The sequence below is a fragment of the Monodelphis domestica genome, chromosome 1 (assembly GCF_027887165.1).
Source record: "Monodelphis domestica isolate mMonDom1 chromosome 1, mMonDom1.pri, whole genome shotgun sequence".
Taxonomy (NCBI): domain Eukaryota; kingdom Metazoa; phylum Chordata; class Mammalia; order Didelphimorphia; family Didelphidae; genus Monodelphis; species Monodelphis domestica.
Window position 1 is genome coordinate 158,947,882 of NC_077227.1, and position 17,611 is coordinate 158,965,492.

General features: G+C 35.3%; 1 protein-coding gene across 5 annotated transcripts in view; it reads left to right on the top strand.

Moving 5' to 3' along the window:
- MAP2K5 (mitogen-activated protein kinase kinase 5) overlaps positions 1–17,611 on the top strand; it is a 316,196-nt gene that overhangs the window by 9,529 nt on the left and 289,056 nt on the right. The gene's annotated exons all lie outside the window — the stretch shown is intronic.

Genomic DNA, 17,611 nt, shown 5'->3' on the forward strand with positions numbered 1-17,611 from the left:
AGGAACATATGAGGGCAAATGTAGAATAGAGTGTGTCAGATTCTAGACAGAACAGTATCTGAATTTAGAAGTTCAGGGAATCTTAAGTGACTGTCATTGAAAAACTGGCATCCTATATTCAGAGATATCTTACAAGAGTAAAAATGAAGGTTATACTCAGTACTTCTTAATTCTTTCTATTGGCTATTTGGATATCCAGACCTAGAAAAAAGTAAATTTCATAAACATATGTTCAAGGCCTACTTGTTTCTTTAGGGGTTTTTTTTGTCATTTTAAAAAAATCAAATATCAACTTTATTTCTGAATAGAATTTTCCTCATCACTCATTGAGCTGTCCTTTGTAGTAAAAAATTAAAAAGTTAAAAAATTAAAAAATTTTTAAATTAAAAAGAAAGTCCAACAAAACTAAAGGTTTCTTCAGATTTTCATTTGTATTAACTTCAGATGGTTATTTATTAATAGATTGTTTCATGTAAAAGACTTGTGTAAAGAGAATTTTGAATTTTTTTTCTAAGACTGCATTTAGGGTCAAAGAAAGAAAATAGATGCATATCTATTTATTCCCTACCAGGTTAAGGATTTACTTCCCTCCTCCCAACACTAGGCAAAGCCAAAACCAAATGTTATAAGTATTGTTTAATTAGTAGACTATAGATTACATGTTTTAAGGTTTTCTGTGACAAAATTTTAGCTCTTTCCTGGCTTTTCTTTGCTTTATACCATGCTTATGGGTCACTTCATCCAGGCTTGGGGAATGAAAACTTTAAGAAAAAGATACAAAATAGATTTGCAGAACAAAACAATAATCAAAGCCAAACATAATTGTAATCATAATGTTCGAACATAGTTCAACTCTTTTCATTTAATATATAAGGAAACTGAGGCTCAGAGAGGTTAAAATGTCTTCTTGAAGGTTACATTTGTAGTAGCAAAATTTAGACTATACAGACTCCTTATTCATAATCTAGTGATCTTTTGAGGCTCGTGAATTCTTAACCTAGGGTCTGTGAATGAACTTTTTCCTGTTCTAACAGTTTGATAACTGTATTTCAGTATAATTAATTTACATTGTAATCCAATGCATTTTGAAACATCATTCTGAGAAGGAATTTAAAGATTTCACTAGATTATAAAAAATATTCATGACATAAAAAAAGTACAGAACTTTTATGCTATATCACATTGGCTCCCTTATTTTAAGTTATTGCCATTTGGATGATACCAGCTCATCTTCATTAGTGAAAATACTCAAAAGTTGCCTGTAGGGTTGATTTATCTACCTTGTGCTTATTAGAAGCAAATATGTAACCTCACTCAAAGGGTTGAAACTAGAGATATAAAGGGAAAAAAAATTATAGTTTCTTTTTGACTATTTTGGTAATTAGTTTTGGTTCTGGGCCTGCACTCTGGTAAAATTCCAAAGGAAATTCTAAGTCCCTCAAATACTTGTTAGCTCCTGGGCAAATCACTTAACTTCTGATAGCCTCAGCCTCCTCATCTGTAAAATGAGGATTTTTTTTTTTAAATTTTTAAAATGAGCACCTACTTCCTAGGGTTGTTAGGAGGATCAAATAAGATAGTAATTGTAAAAAGTGCCTGGCACATAGTAAGCACTAAATTAATGTTAACTTTATTATTATTTATTATGTTTGGCTTAGAAACTAGGAAAAACTTTTTCATATTAATTAAATAATCATTTGTTTGGAACATGGGAACCAGGTAGAGACTCAAAAAGCAATTTACTCAACTTCATTCTATCTAGAGCCCATCTCAAAAGAGGACTGTAGTTCTATCACTAACTCACTGTGTGATGCAGGAAAGTTATTTAATATCTATGGTGCTTCTTTGTTTCCTCACTTTGAAAATGAGCAGTTGAACCAAACTCCTTTCAACTCTAAAATTCAATGAGTCTAAATATTATTTGCTGAATGTTTTGGATCAGACATCAGGAGAACTGAGTTCTAGTGCTAACTTAGCCAATAAATTATGTAGCAAATAATATAGGATCCTAGGATAAAATAAATTATTTTTCTCCTTTGGGCCTCAGTTTATTCATTTACAAAATGAGAATGTTAAACTAAATTATCTTCCATGTTACATTCCACTTATAGCATATTGAGTTGTGTTGAATGGAATAGAGATATTTTGGGGTATATTTTAATACAAAGGAACAGAACAAGAAACCTGAGTAATTTGAAATTCTTCTAAATAGTTTTTAATAATGCCTACAGTATCTGGCACATAGTAAATCCTTAATAATTGCTTATTGCCTAACAGGGTAGACTTACTATTTGGTGTGATATATTGTGAAATTTCCAGAAGGTACAGATATCCATATTCTCATCTAAGCCCCTTAACTAGAATAATTTATGGTATTTTTTGGATCCTCTTCTGTTTTAAGAAGTGTCATTGCTCCCCACAGTTTGTATAAAAATTAATAATTGACTAATTGGCAAAGTTTTCTGTCAAAATACCAATTTCTTTAATTTCTTTAGCTATTGTTATTTTGGTTCCCATGTCCTTGAAAGGGTAAGGGGAACTTAGTAGTGAATGTTTAGCTTTTATCTTTTGGATGCTTTTTCTAAGAGGATAAAGATCAAAATTGTCTAGCCCTGTTATCATTGGGTTTATCTTTTTTGCCTGTAGTCCTGTTTTCCTATTCAGCCTTCTGGTTTTCCTAGGGAAGAATAGTGATTGTGCACCCAACTAAATATCATAATCACTTAATATTATGTGTGTAAAGTGCTTGCATATTGCTGTCTACATTTGTAGTACAAATTTATTTAAATAGTCACAGAGAACCTTTGTGATTTTTCCAGTTTCATTAGTAGATTAATGAGTATTCATGTGAGGGGGGTGATAATAATTACTACTACTACTACTAAAAACTGCTGTCTGCACTAATGAGTTTCTTGTGAGGATCTATTGCCTGGTGCTGGCCTGCTTTTCTCCAGGTCAGAAGTGTCTGTAAAATGAGAACTGAGTTTGTAATATGGAATTTCTGGACTCTCAGAACTCCTGAAATATTTGGCAACGCCAGAGATATCTTAAACTTTTAGAAATCACTGATTTGTCCTCTTCTTAAACTGTTACCATTCTGTACTCATTTCTCAGTGATTGAAATCCTTTGCTATTTTGCAAACCTCTGAAGGATTCTGGTGTTGGTATTTGTTTTAAACCCATCTTAGATACTCATTTGTGTTTTGGCAATATTTGGTCACTTTAAACATATTAAATTTTTTCTAAGCATTGTAAGTTCATAAAGCATACTAGAAAAATATTTTACTGAGAATAATGCATTAGAAAAATCAATGAGATACAATAAAAGTCTGCATTTTAAAATAAAATTAAAAGAAATTTAGTATGACAATTTTAGTAACTCTATATATTAGAGGCAGGTAACATATGTTACTTTATATTAGTTAGGTGTCATAGTAGATTGTGGTAGAGTTGGAGTCAGGAAGAACTGAATTAAAATCCCTCCTTAGCCACTCACTAGCTGTGACCCTGAGTAACCCACTTAACCTCTTTCTGCCTCAGTTTTCTCATCTATAAAAAGGATAATATCATCCAGGGTTGTTGTGAGGATCAAATGAGGTAATCCATATATAAAGCACTTTGTAAATTCTTTTTAAAAAAAAAACACCTTATTTTTTGTCTTAGTATCAATTCTAAGACAAGAATAGCAATGGCTAGACAATTTAGGTTAAGCAACTTGCCCAGGGTCACATAGCTAGGAAGAATCTGAGACTAGATTTGAACCTAGTTTGTCCTGATTCCAGGCCTGGTACGCTATCCACTCTGCCACCCAGCTGTTCCCACTTTGTAAATCTTAAGGTGTTATATAAATACTAGCTATTATGATTATTACAAAACAAATGGATATTAATAATATAGACTACAAACTACAATTCAGGATCTTCCATATTATATAATGAAAGACAATATGATGCAGTGGATAGGGTGCTTGTATCTAGGAAGACTTGAGTTCAGGTTCTACCTGATATATCTTGGCTGTATGACCCAGGCAAGTCACTCAGTCTTTCAGTGCCCAAGACAGTTTTCTAAGTGGAGAGTGGACTTTGCCTACCATAACTTCCCCTCACCAATGAAAATCAGTAACTTATCTTAAGAAATATGACAGTGTATTATGCCTATATAAGAATTCATCGTGGGATGCAGAATTTGAAAGCTAGAGAGACGGAAACTATGATTTCAATAATATTGGGACCCCTTCACTCCTTTTACTAATGAAAATTAGCAACTTAGAATCTCAGAGTTAACCTGGAGAGTAGAGAAAGTGAAAGCCTTGCTCAAGGTCACATGAGCAGCAGGTGTCAGAGATAAGACTTGAATCTGGGCTTTGAGGCTGGCTCTCTATGTACTGTGCCACAATTGTGGCTGTGAGATGTTGAAATTATTCTTAATTGCTTGGATCCTTGATTTGGAAAAAAAAACAACAACCTACTAATCTTAGTCTGACTAGATTCCCCTTATTTGTAAATTTGACCCTGAAAATTCATAGAAAAATAATTATTTTGTCTTCACTAAGATTCACTTATAACCTCTGAATTGTCAGAAATTCAGTTTTACTGAAATGATTGTGGTGTTAGTATTAGGAAAAGGTTTCTGAAATAGTTGTTGCTAATTCCTGTAAAAGTAAGACTTTAAAGGGCTAATCAAACATGTTCTTCTGGATTTGTTATAGGGAATTCTAGAATTTAGAAATGCCCTAGGTCAGGTATTAACTCTCTGAAAGGAATCATGGTATTGTGGAAAGGGAACTGGATTTGATGCCAAATCCTTAGATTCAGTTCTACTTCTCCAACTATGGGCTTTTCACTGTTCTGAAACTTGCTTTCACAGTGCTGGGACTAATTCTTGTATTGGCATTTGCAGAAAGTATGTGCACACACACACAGAGGACTATATTAATAGTGATTTGCTATTTTTGGTGATGATAATAAGGAAAGGCCAAATGGGCTTCAGTACTATAGGAGGAGAATCTTGTTATATAAGCTGTATTAATTTACAGATGAATTTACTCCGAATCTTCTTTGTCGAGATCTTGTAGCTTCCCTTCCAATCTTTGATTATGTAAATGACAAAAATAGGGGTTCCTCAGGTTTTTATGACTTGTCCAATATAATAAGATTTGATAATAGAGATTGGAGGCTCCTGTCATGATCTCATGATGATAGCCAACACTGGAGATAGAATAGCAGCACAATAACTTTTCTAGGTTCTAATCATTTGCTTCCCTGACTTCCCTTTCACCTTGGAAAATGTCTTTTCTAGTTTCTAATTGATCCTCAGCTGGTGTTGAAGGTTTGTGACCTTAATTTTCTATTTATTTCAGTATTTAGGTTGCTTTTATATGAACTTCATGTGATTCACTACTACTTAAATAGGTGTATGTTTTGTTGGTAGCTCCATAGCTTCTGCGGCTATTTATATGTTAGCATTATGTTTGCCATTTTTACCACCCCTTTACCTGAGGCTGCATTTCTTCTACTATTGGGCCTTTATGTTCTTTTTGTTTCTTTTTTGGATTGCATGTTGCTCCAACTAAAATCACCGACAACATATGGCCTGTTATGATTCTCTTTTCCTAAACTCTACCATTTTGTATATTTGTGACACACTGCAGATTTTGTGAAGATTGCTTCATAATATTTGTTTACCATCTGCTGCACTCTATTTGGTATCTTGCTAGGATTTTTTCCTCCATTTTAAGTGACATTAACAAAATCCAGCCAGTACATAGACTTTCTGGTTCTACTTTCGCTTCCCTAATGTGCTGGAAAATCATATTATTGTGCTCCAGGCAACTAGAGAAGCCTGGAATTCTGGTTGTAAACCAGTGTATCAGATTATTCCCCTTCCCTCCATTTTTTTTTTGGTCACATCCAATTATGCTTTTTGGTCAGATGGTAAAGAACTTATAAGGCAAAAATAGTTTAAAATATTCAGATGATTTCTCTTAACCTTTATTTCCTGCTACACTAGACTTTTGGGATAGTGGAAAGATCATGGAATGGAAGTCAAAAGACCTGGATTCTAGTCTTAGTTCTGTCCTATATTAGCTGGATGATCTTGTAGATATCATTTCAACTCTGGAACTTCAGTTTCTTCATCTGTAAAATGAGAAAATTGGTTTAGATGATCTCCAGGTCTCTTCTCTAACATTCTATAACCATTCTGTTTTTTAGTAAAAGCTTTAGCATCCTATGTTGTGGCCTAATACATTTTTGTGTTCCTTTTTTTGTTCTATGAAGCCTCCCTCCCTTTTTTCCAGATATGTGAGAGGTTTCCCCTTAAATATTCAGTCACTTTTAAAAAGTTAATTTAACTTAATTTTTTGTTATTAAATTGCCAAGAGATATGCTCATCTTCCTTTTCAGTTGACTCAGGTATCTGTATTTTCCTTTCATATCTGATAGTTTAGTCATCTTTATGGTCATATTTTTTACTTCAGCCTAACAAACACAAGAAGCCTTTAAAGTGTATAAAACACCATTCTAGATTTTGGAAGATAAGAACATTTTGGATAAGGCCTACTCTTAATACTTTAATGGCTAGTGGGGATATAGGACACATTTGAAAATTTTAATTCAGCAAGCTTTATTTAGTGCCTCCTATGTGTAAAACCACTGTGATGGGAACTGAGAATTTAAAGGCAAAAAAAAAAGAAAAAAATTCTTACTCTTAAAGGAGCTTCCATTCTGAAGAATAATATGTAATAAGTATGTAAGAACAGTCTAAGCATTAATTGCTATTTGAGTTCCAAAACAGAAAGATCAGTGTAGCATTGTAAAAGGCACCATGGTCATGGATCAGTGTTGATTTCCAGATATTTGCTAACTTAACCTCTCTAAGCCTTCTTCATTTATAACTTAGGTAAAGGTAGACAATCTGCTAACTCTCAATGGGGTTGTGAGGAAAGCACTTTGTTTGTATATCTATAAATACTACATAATGTGAGTTATTATTATCACCAACTGAGGGGAATAGAGAAAGCTTTACTTAGGAAGTGACGTCTGAATTAGACTTAAAAGACTGATTCAGTAGGCAGAGACTGGCATTTCAAGTAAAGGGAACCTTGGGAACCAAAGACAGAGGCATGAAAGCCCAGGGCTTATGTAGAACTTGCCTGCAGTATGTGTGACAAGGAAATCACTTTAAAAGACTGATATATATTAATGTAAGGTCGCCAAGGAATTCAGCTATGTAATTCCTAAATGAAAACTCAAGTCAGCCATCAACCTTTTATAGAGTTTAATTACGAACAGGGGGAAGAAAGGAATTAGAGATATATAGAGAGAGGGAGAGAGAAAGGGGAAAGAAGGGAATAGGGCTTAAATACCCCTTCTGTTTAGGCTGGGCCAAAAGGCCCAAGCCCTTAGATAGCTGAGGCAAAGAAAGGAGATCAGTCCCTATTACTCACGTGACCAAAATGGAGAAACAGTCTCAGTGGCCTCCACCTCCAGCTTCCTTCAGAGCAGCACAACCTCTCAGAGCCAAAAAACTCTCCAACCAACACCCTCCGTCCTCAAACCCCTCTATCTTTAAGGAAACCATCCAAGTTCCCTCCCCTCAGTTCTCACATCTACCAATCACTGTCCATCATTTTCCCTGTGCCAATGGTGGCTCTAGCTTAACCCAGGACCGCCCAGAGGTTTGTGGCTTTGCACATGTCTGTTGAAGGTCATATTCTCAAATAATTAAATCTTGATCTTTTGCTACAGCCCTTCCTAAATCCTGTTACCCTGAGTAGGGTAGAGATTGGAATAATTAAATTTTGATCTATGCTGCAGCCCTTCCTAAATCCTGTTAGGATTGAGTAGGGTGGAGATTGCAATTTCCAAGACCTGGTTCTGTCATTCCAAGTATCTCCATTGTATCAATTCTAAAATCAATCATGACTCAAAGAAATTCCTGTTCTATGCTTAAGCATAGGTCAAAGCCCTTTCCATTGTTCAGCAAAAGGTTTCTGTCCTAAAGTAATCTTAAGAAGGGAGGAGGAGGAGGAACCTCCCATGCCAATGGGGTTCACATTCCAATAGAGTTCCCACTCTCAATAGGAAATTTTTCAAGTATGAAATTTCCCAATGGTGAAATTCCCAACATTTATAAGTCTAAGAAATTTTAAGGTTTACATATGTGGGTAAGATTAGTTTGATATGTGGCTGAGAAGGACCTTGAATACCAGGCAGAAAAGTTTAATTTTTAATCAGGTTGTAGGAAATCATTGAAAAGAATAGGTTAAGTTTGCATGTAGAACATGGAAGGCCCTGTTTAGTTCCTCTTACTCACTTTGCCTCTAAGTAGTGATGCCTTAATTATAGTCTAATGATCCAAATAGCCAGGTTTCATATGGCTATAGGTTGAATGAGGAAGAGAATAGTTTATTTTTCCATTCAGTAATCTGTTTTAAAAAACCCACTGCTTTTAAGACCTAGCTGAGCATTTAACATTAAAGATAAAAAAGATTAAAGTCTTAGAGAATTGCCTGAAAAATTAAGAGGTTAAGTTACTTGCCCAGGGACACAAAACCAGTGTCAGAGGTGGACCTGGAGCCCAGGTCTTTATGGCTTTAAAGCCAGATCTTCCTCTATTACACCATGCTGATTCTTTTGTCCCTAGTGGTCATTAATCAACATGTGCTCTGATTTTGTTTTCATCAAGTTTAAGTGCTTACTTCTACTTATCCTAAGTCTTTATTTTGGAGTTAGTCCCCTCTTAGGATGGCTCTGAGACTTTTTAGGTGGTAACTAAAAGTCTCTCTGGCTTCCTTAGGTATCTGCTTCCTCAGTGATAGTCTTGGAGTGGCTCATTCTGTTCAAAGAATCATTCTGTTTTTCCTCAGACCTTGCTGCCTAACAGTATTCCTCCTAGATTTCAGCTCCCTCTTTTTGAAAGGCTCCTATTTATTTTGCTTCATTGGCGCAGAATTATGGAAGGGCAGAAAGGAAAGTTACATACTAGTATAACTGTTGTCAATATGAAACTTACAACTTCTTATTTCCAGTCAGAAAAGGCTTATCAGCTACTTTACCAACATTGAGTGTTTTATGTATAGTTTCATTACATTAGTGACTGACATTGTTGCAACTTATGATGTGATAACACTTGTCATTACAAAAAACTAAGCATGCACCAGATGTCATTTTGTGAAAAGAACAAAATATCTTTCTGAGCAAATAATTCTAAGTGAAAAATTTTGTGAAGTTTTTCACTGGAGATTTATGTAATATTCCTCTTTCAAGACTATTTTTTTTAATCTTTTGAATGTCCCTAATATTTTCACTAAGGTTAATGTTTTGGGCTGTAGTTTTAGAAACTAAAATTTTAGGAGCTAAAAACTTAAAAAAAAATCCTTTCTTAAAAGCAAGTTTAACATTTAACATTAAAGAATTAAGTAGATAATTCTAAAGAGCAAAATTAAAAAAAAAAAGATGAATCCATGCTGTTAATTACTTTATTAAGTTATCTGTTTATCTGAATAAGACCTATGATTTCATTTATCTAATAAACTCTAAATCGGGAAGCTCCCTCTACCAAAATAAGTAAGCATCCCCTCTGAAATGTATAGTTGTTTACCTGTGAGGTGTCACTTGCCTTAGGCCACACAGACAGAATGTATGGAAGGTGGGGCTTAAACACCATGTTTTTCTTGCTTTGAAGCAAGCTTTCTATCCACAATACCATGCTGTCTCAGATTTTAAGTTTATTATCAGAAAATAGACAGCTAAAAAGTATTAAAAGAATATAAAGTTGGATAGGAACCTCAAGACCATCTAGTTCAACATTTATATAAATCCCATTTGTAACACTTTTTAAAAAGTGGTCATTCACCCTTTGCTTGGAAACCCTTTGAGCTGTGGTTACTCCTTTTGTGATCTTTGTTTCCAGAGGAGCTAGAATTGGTGTATTGCTTGAGCTGTGGAATTCTGAACTACTTCTTGCTATGCCAGTCAGAGGTATGCACTAAATCTAGAACCAACATTGTGACCCCTGGAAACAATGTAAGAAAGGACAAGGAGACAAACTGAAGCGGGGGAGCTATCATATTGGGGGAGCTATCATATTTCCAGTCTGTATAATAGAGGAAGACTCAGTCTCAAAAAAGCCAAATCAAAACAAAGACTCTACTGAGAAGACCCCGAGGGTTTTTCAAGGCAACCTGTTTCCCTTTAGAGAACTCTGGTTATAGAATTTTCTTTCCATTCTAAATTCAAGTCTGTAGTTGTATCCATTGCTCTTAGTTTTTCTCTTACACAGGCAAAACAAACCTACTCCCTCCACTTCTTTTAAAAAAAAAACCCCTACCTTCTGTCTATTGGTTCTGTCTAGGGCAAAAGAGTGGTAGGGTATAGGTAGTTGAGGTTAAGTGACTTACCCAGTGTCTGAGGCCAGGTTTGAACCTGGGACCTCTGAGCTCCAGGCCTGGCTCTCTATCCATTGAGTCAACTAGCTGCTCCTAAGTCTACTCCATTTTATATGGAAACCCTTTTAATATTTGTCACACCTAAGTCTTTTTTTTCTCCAAGCTAAATATCCCTAGTTCCTTTAATTATTTTTCATGTGGCATGGTCTTGAAACCCTTCATAATTCTGTTTATCCTCCCCATATTCCATTTCCCATTTGTTTATTTTTTACCCAAAGAGTGGAACTCTCTTTATGTCTATGTCATATATCCATTTTGATCTTACTTGTTAAATAATATAAGATATTGATTTATATTTAGCTTCTGCCAAACTCTTTTCCAGATTTCTGGACATTTTTTACCAAGTAATAAATGCTTATCTCAATATTATCTATCAAATTTATGTATAGGAGATGAAATTATGAATAAAGAAGAGATGGAAAGCATTGTGAGATATAAAATGGATAATTTTACATAACTGTAAATTTAAAAAAAATTTATACAAATAAAACGAATGTAGTCAAGATTAGAAGGAAAGCAGTAAATGGGGAAAAATTTTATAGACTATTTGTTGGGTAAAGGTCTCATATCTAAAATATATAGAGAACTTTGCCAGATTTGCAAATATGTGCTATTCCCCAATTGATAAATGGTTCAAATATTTAGATTCACTAAAATGATTAAAGGGCAAAATGACAAATATTGGAGGGGGTGTGGACAAATAGGAACAGTAATACTCTGTTGGTGAAACTGCAAACTGATCCAACCATTTTGGAGACAGTCTAGAATTATATGGAAAGAGTTATAAAACTGTGTCTGCCTTTTGACACAGCAATATCGCTATTAAGTTTATTTTGTAAGGTGATTAGGGGGTGGGCAGAGGGGAGAGGAGGAAGAGAGGAGCCAAGATGGCGGCTTAGTGGCAGTGAAAGTCAAATCCGTTCTGACTATCTTTCCAAATTGATGCACAAAATGACAGGAATTAAAGCAGAATGGAGTGAGGGGACTCTCCTGCTGAACACAACTTGAGGGGTAGGTAGAGAGAGTTGATTTTCATGGGATAAAGGGGAACCAGAAGCAAAACTGCACATAGAGGTGTGCTGGCCAACCACACCCCCCTCATCTATTGTGCCAGGTTCCACTACTGGACATAGGCCAACTTCAGGATTCCTGGATGCAGGCTACACAAACAAGAACACCTCAGACTATCCCTTGAAGTCCCAGGCCCTGGAAGCAGCTCATGAGGTCTGGAAGCCCATAGTGTCCCTGGGACCTTTCAAGCCTCCAGGACTGTAGTGAAGACAGCCCCAGGGCAAAATAAGCTCACAGTGCCTAACTCTGCAAGCCAGCAGAGGAGACAGAAGTAGCAAGCTGCTTTCAAAATTAAAAAAAAAAGGTTGGGAAAATAAGAAAATAGCAAAAGAAACACAACTCTAGACTATTACTGGGGGAAAGGGATAAAGAGCAAAGAACAGAACCAATAGGGGATGATGAGATTGAAGCAACCACATGCAAAAGTTGAAAGTCTCTTCCCCTCAAAGGCCCTTTTCTTGTTTCTTATGTATCCAACTAACATGCTTGTGGACAATATATTATTTTCATGAATTGTTTTATAAAACTTATACCATTTGCAGTTATTATTCTATATAAATTACCTTTATCTCAATAATCTAAAAAGGATTAGGTTTTCATCTCCACTAATTTTTTGGATTCCTTGAACTTCAAGATTTTTAGCAGAACTGTGTTAATTGGTTATAGTACTTGATTGAACATTGTAACTTAATTTCTGTCAGAATCTTTCTGATCTGAGGTCATTGCAAATTAGTAAGATTTCTTCAACTTTTTCTCTCAAAAATGTAATATATTGGTTTTTTCTTTATCATATTTTTAATAACAAATTTCTACATAAGTTTTCTAAAGTTATATGATCCAAATTATCTCTCTCCTTTCTCCTCTACCTCCCTTCCCCCCAGAGCTGGCAAGCAATTCAGTCTGGGTTATACTTATATTAGCATGCAAAACAGAAATAGCTAGATCTTTTTCATCCTTTGAGATTCCAGAGCACATATCAATTAATAGGTTGACAAAGTTCATGGCCCTTCTTAAGTATGGTGTAAAATACTTGTGGTCTGGCTTCTTCTGATCTCATCATTCAGTTGAAATTTCTTTCTTAAAAGTTAGCATTGATTTCTTAATTGCCATATCTAATGGCCTTTTCTCAGGCCTCATTTTTAACCTCTCTGCAGCCTTTGATACTGTCAATCACCTTCTTCTCCTTGATATTATCTTATTTCTAAGTTTTAATAACAATGTTTTCTCCTGGTTTTCTTCCATGTCTGAATATTCCTCAGACTCCTTTGCTGGATCTTCACTATTTTATCTCTGGTAATTATAAATGTTCTTCAATTTTTATGCTGGAACCTCTTTTCTTCTTCCTCTCTACTTTTATGCTTGATTATCTCAAGTGGATTCAGTAATCATTTCTATGTAAATGATTGTCAAATCTATTTAATGAGTCCTAACCTCTCTTGACCTCCACTTTCACATCTTTACCTATCTATTGGCATCTCAAGTTGGTTGGCTCCATAAATATCTTAAACTCAGTATATCCAAAACCAAATTCATTTTCTTTCTTCCCAAACACTTTCTTCCCAATTTCTCTCTTACTTTCAAGTACTTACTTTCATCCTCCCAGTCACTTAGGACACAACCTAGGTAGTCATCATTAACTCTTCACACTCATCCCTCACTGTACATACCTGATAGTCATGTTATCTCCTTGTAGTAGTAAAATATAATTCTATATTTTTTATTAACTGCCAAAGATAACAGTTCTTTAAATTTCTGTCTTGGTCAAAATAGATACCAACAGGAAAGCCAAATAATGAAAAATATTTCTTCTGTAATACTTTTTTTAAACCAGTTTTTAAAATTATTAAGACATTTTATTTTACCAATTACATGTAATAACAAATTTCTACATAAATTTTCTGAAATTATATGATCCCAATCATCTCTCTCCCTTCTCCTGGAGCTTGCAAGCATTCGCTCTGGGTTATAAATGTATTATCATGCAAAACATTCCAATATTATTTATTTTTCTAAGAGAATATTATTACAGCCCATCTAAAGGAGGTGGACTCAAGATGGCGGCCTAGAAGGAGCAGTTCAGACCTCTGAATACCCTTCCTTACCGATCACAAACTGAATGCTCCTAGGGGACTGAAAATCAAATTTAACAACAAGACAGAGCCAAGGAACCCTCCTGCTAGACTTAGTTCAAAAGGTACGCCCTCTGAAAAGCCAGAATATGAGAACGCTTGGGTTTAAGGAGAAGACAGAAGGAAGGTCCCAGGACCCATCGCCCCTCCCACCTAGAGTGCTGAGACTCTAGTGGCAGCAGGAATTTCTGGGGGCAAAGGTGCTGGTCTGGAGGGTGTACCTTGCAGGCAGGGCTGTGCCAAGTTCAGAGAGTCCAACAAAGATGGCGGGGAAGGAGCTAGAGAGGGAGCATAGACCTGGCAGCCTGGCCAGAGCTATGGATATCCTCCATATTTGCTCCAGCCTTCCAGGAAGTTTTGGACTCAGAGCACACCCAGCCCAACTAAACTGAACTTAATCCCATCAAAAGTCTCCAGAACTCAGGGAAGCCCAGGCTCCACACCCTTCCTCATTGACTGCTGGATTTTAATCCAATCAAAAGACTCCAGAGGACAGGGAAGCTCAAATCCCCAACAACCATCCATCAGAGACTACACCGAGAGGTCTTCTGTTAAAGCTCCAAGAGGGGAAACTGACAGAAGCCCCCAAAACCAAAAAAATGAGAGGACAAGAGCACAGACAAATACAGAGAGTAAAGAAGGGGTGAATATGAGCAAACAGCAGAAAAAGAAGAAAGAAATTACAATAGACAGCTTCTATTCAGCAAATGGAACGGAGGGGGAGAGATCAGAAATCCCAGTGAAATGGATATAGGCTGTGGAAGAACTCAAAACACAACTAAGAGAGGCTGAAGACAATTGGGAAAAGAACTTAAACATTAAGATAAGTCATCTGGAAACAGAGGCACTTGAACTAAAACAAGAAAATAGTGTCTTGAAAGCCAAAATCAACCAACTGGAAAATGAGGCAAAGGAGATGAAAGATGAGGCAAAGGAGATGAAAGATGAGGCAAAGGAGATGAAAGATGAGGCAAAGAAGATGAAAGATGAGACAAAGGAGATGAAAGACGAGGTAAACAGGATGAATGATAACCTTCAAAGAAAATCAGACCAGAAGGAAAAGGATGGCCAAAAAGCCAGGGATGAAATCCAGATTTTAAAAATTCCAGTTGTTGTATTCTGGTTAAGTGACCTCACAAGGCAAGCAGGACACTATAAAAAAAATGAAAAGAATGAAAAAATTGAGGAAAATATAAAGAATCTCATTCACAAAACAGATGAGTTAGAAAATCATTCGAGAAGAGACAATTTAAGAATCATTGGTCTACCAGAAGACCATGACAAAGGAAAAAGCCTGGACATAATACTATAGGAAATTATTAAGGAAAACTGCCCTGATATCCTAGAACAAGAGGGAAAAGTGGAGATTGAAAGAATCCACAGATCACCTCCTGTATTTAATCCCCAATTGACAACACCCAGGAATGTTATAACCAAATTCAAAAACTATCAGACCAAAGAAAAGATATTATAGACTGCAAAGAATTCATTCAGATACCACGGAACCACAGTGAGGATAACGCAGGATCTGGCTGCATCAACAGTGAAGGACTGAAAGGCATGGAATATGATATTCTGGAAAGCAAGGGAACTAGGTTTACAACCAAGAATCAACTACCCAGAAAAACTGACTATATTCTTACAGGGGAAAGTATGGTCATTCAACACAATAGAAGAATTTCAATAATTTGTAAAGAAAAGACCAGACCTGAACAGAAAATATAATGTCCAACACAGAACTCAAGAGAATCATCAAAAGTTAATTAATAAAGAGGGGGAAAAGAAAAGCAAAACAAAACAACAACAAAAAAAGGTTTTTTTAAGAGACTCAAGTTAAAATGATATGTATCCCTATAAGAAAAAAGGTTATTGATAACTCTCAAAAACTGTTGCTTTCACCTGGGCAGCTAGAAGAATTAACACTTAGAGGGAACAGTGACAAACTATATAGGATGAAAGGACAAGACATAAATAGGTATATAGATATATTCATGCATAAATACATATACGTGTGTGTATATATATTTGTGTATATAAATACATATATATATATATATATAACTAGAGCTAAAAAAAGAGGTTAATACTAAAAGAAATGGGAAAAGAAACAAATGGGGGTAAATTTATATGTCTCAAAGAAGCTCATAGTGGGAGGGGGGAGAACATCAATACACTGGAAGGGTTAAGAGGTTGGAGATGGGAAATACTCAACTCTTACGTGCTTTTAAACTGACCTAAAGAGGGAAGAACAATCCAATCCATTGGAATAAAGAATATATTTGTGCCCTATAGGGGAGTAGAAGGGTAAGAAATGGACTGGTGGGGAGGGAAGCAGTACAAGGGAGGGAGAGGGTGGGGGGCAATTTTAGAAAAACTACAGGGAAAATAAAGGGGGAATAAGAAAGGGGGGGGGTAGAAAGGGAAGCAAAATAATGGTGGGAACTAGGGGGACTGATTATAAACAAACATTGATGTAGAAGGAAATAGTGAAAGAAGAAAAGACAGGACCAAGAGTAGAAATCAAAATTCTGGGAAATACACACCTAGTAATCATAACTCTGAATGTGAATGGAATAAATTCACCCATAAAACTCAAGTGAATAACAGAGTGGATTAGAATACAAAACCCTATCAAATGCCACACATAAGGAAGATAGATATGCATAGGGTGAAAGTAAGAGGATGGAGCCAAATCTACTGGGCATCAACTGATAAAAAGAAGACAGGAGTCGCAATCATGATATCTGACATGATGTCTGACAAAGCCAAAGTAAAAATAAATCTAGTTAAAAGAGATAGGGAATCCTGATGAAATCCTGATGAAAGGCAGTATAGACAATGAGGAAATATCTGTACTCAGCATGTATGCACCAAATGGCATAGCATCCAAATTTCTAAAGGAGAAACTAGAGTAGCTCAATGATGAAATAGACAGAAAAACTATACTAGTGGGAGACCTGAACCTTCCTCTATCTGAACTAGATAAATCAAACCAAAAAATAAATAAGAAAGAGGTAAGAGAAGTGAATGAAAACTTAGAAAAATTAGTTAGTAGACATGTGGAGAAAAATAAATAGGGACAAAAAGGCATTCTTTTCAGCAGCACATGGTACATTCACAAAAATTGACCATGTATTAGGGCATAAAAACTTTGCAAATGAGTTCAAAAGGGCAGAAATAATAAATGCAACCTTCTCAGATCACAATGCAATGAAAATAATAATTAGTAAGGGTACATGGAGAGGTAAATAAAAAATTAATTGGAAATTAAAGAATACAATTCTCCAAAACTGGTTAAAGAACAAATTGTAGAAATAATTAATAACTTCATTGAAGAAAATGACAATGATGAGACATCCTTTCAAAATCTATGGGATGCAGACAAAGCAGTACTCAGGGGCAAATTTATATCCTTGAGTTCATATATTAACAAATTAAGAAAGGCAAAGGTCAATGAATTGGGCATGCAAATTAAAAATCTTCAGATGAAAACTAAATTAGAGATCCTAAAAATCAAAGGAGAAATTAATAAAACTAAAAGTCAAAGAACTATTGATTTAATAAATAAGACTAGAAGCTGGTACTTTGAAAAAACAAATAAAATAGACAAAGTACTAGTCAGTCTAATTAAAAACAGGAAAGAAAAAAACCAAATTGACAGTATACAAAATGAAAAGGGAAATCTCACCTCACCTCAAATGAAGAGGAAATTAGGGAAATCATTAAAAACTACTATGCCCAATTATATGTCAACAAATATGGCAATCTAGGTGATATGGATGAATATTTACAAAAATATAAATTACTTAGATTAACAGAAGAAGAAATAGAATTCTTAAATAATCCCATATCAGAAAAAGAAATTGAACGAGCCATCAAAGAACTCCCTAAAAAAAAATCCCCAGGGCCTGATGGATTCACAAGTAAATTCTATCAAATGTTCAAAGAACAGCTAATCCCA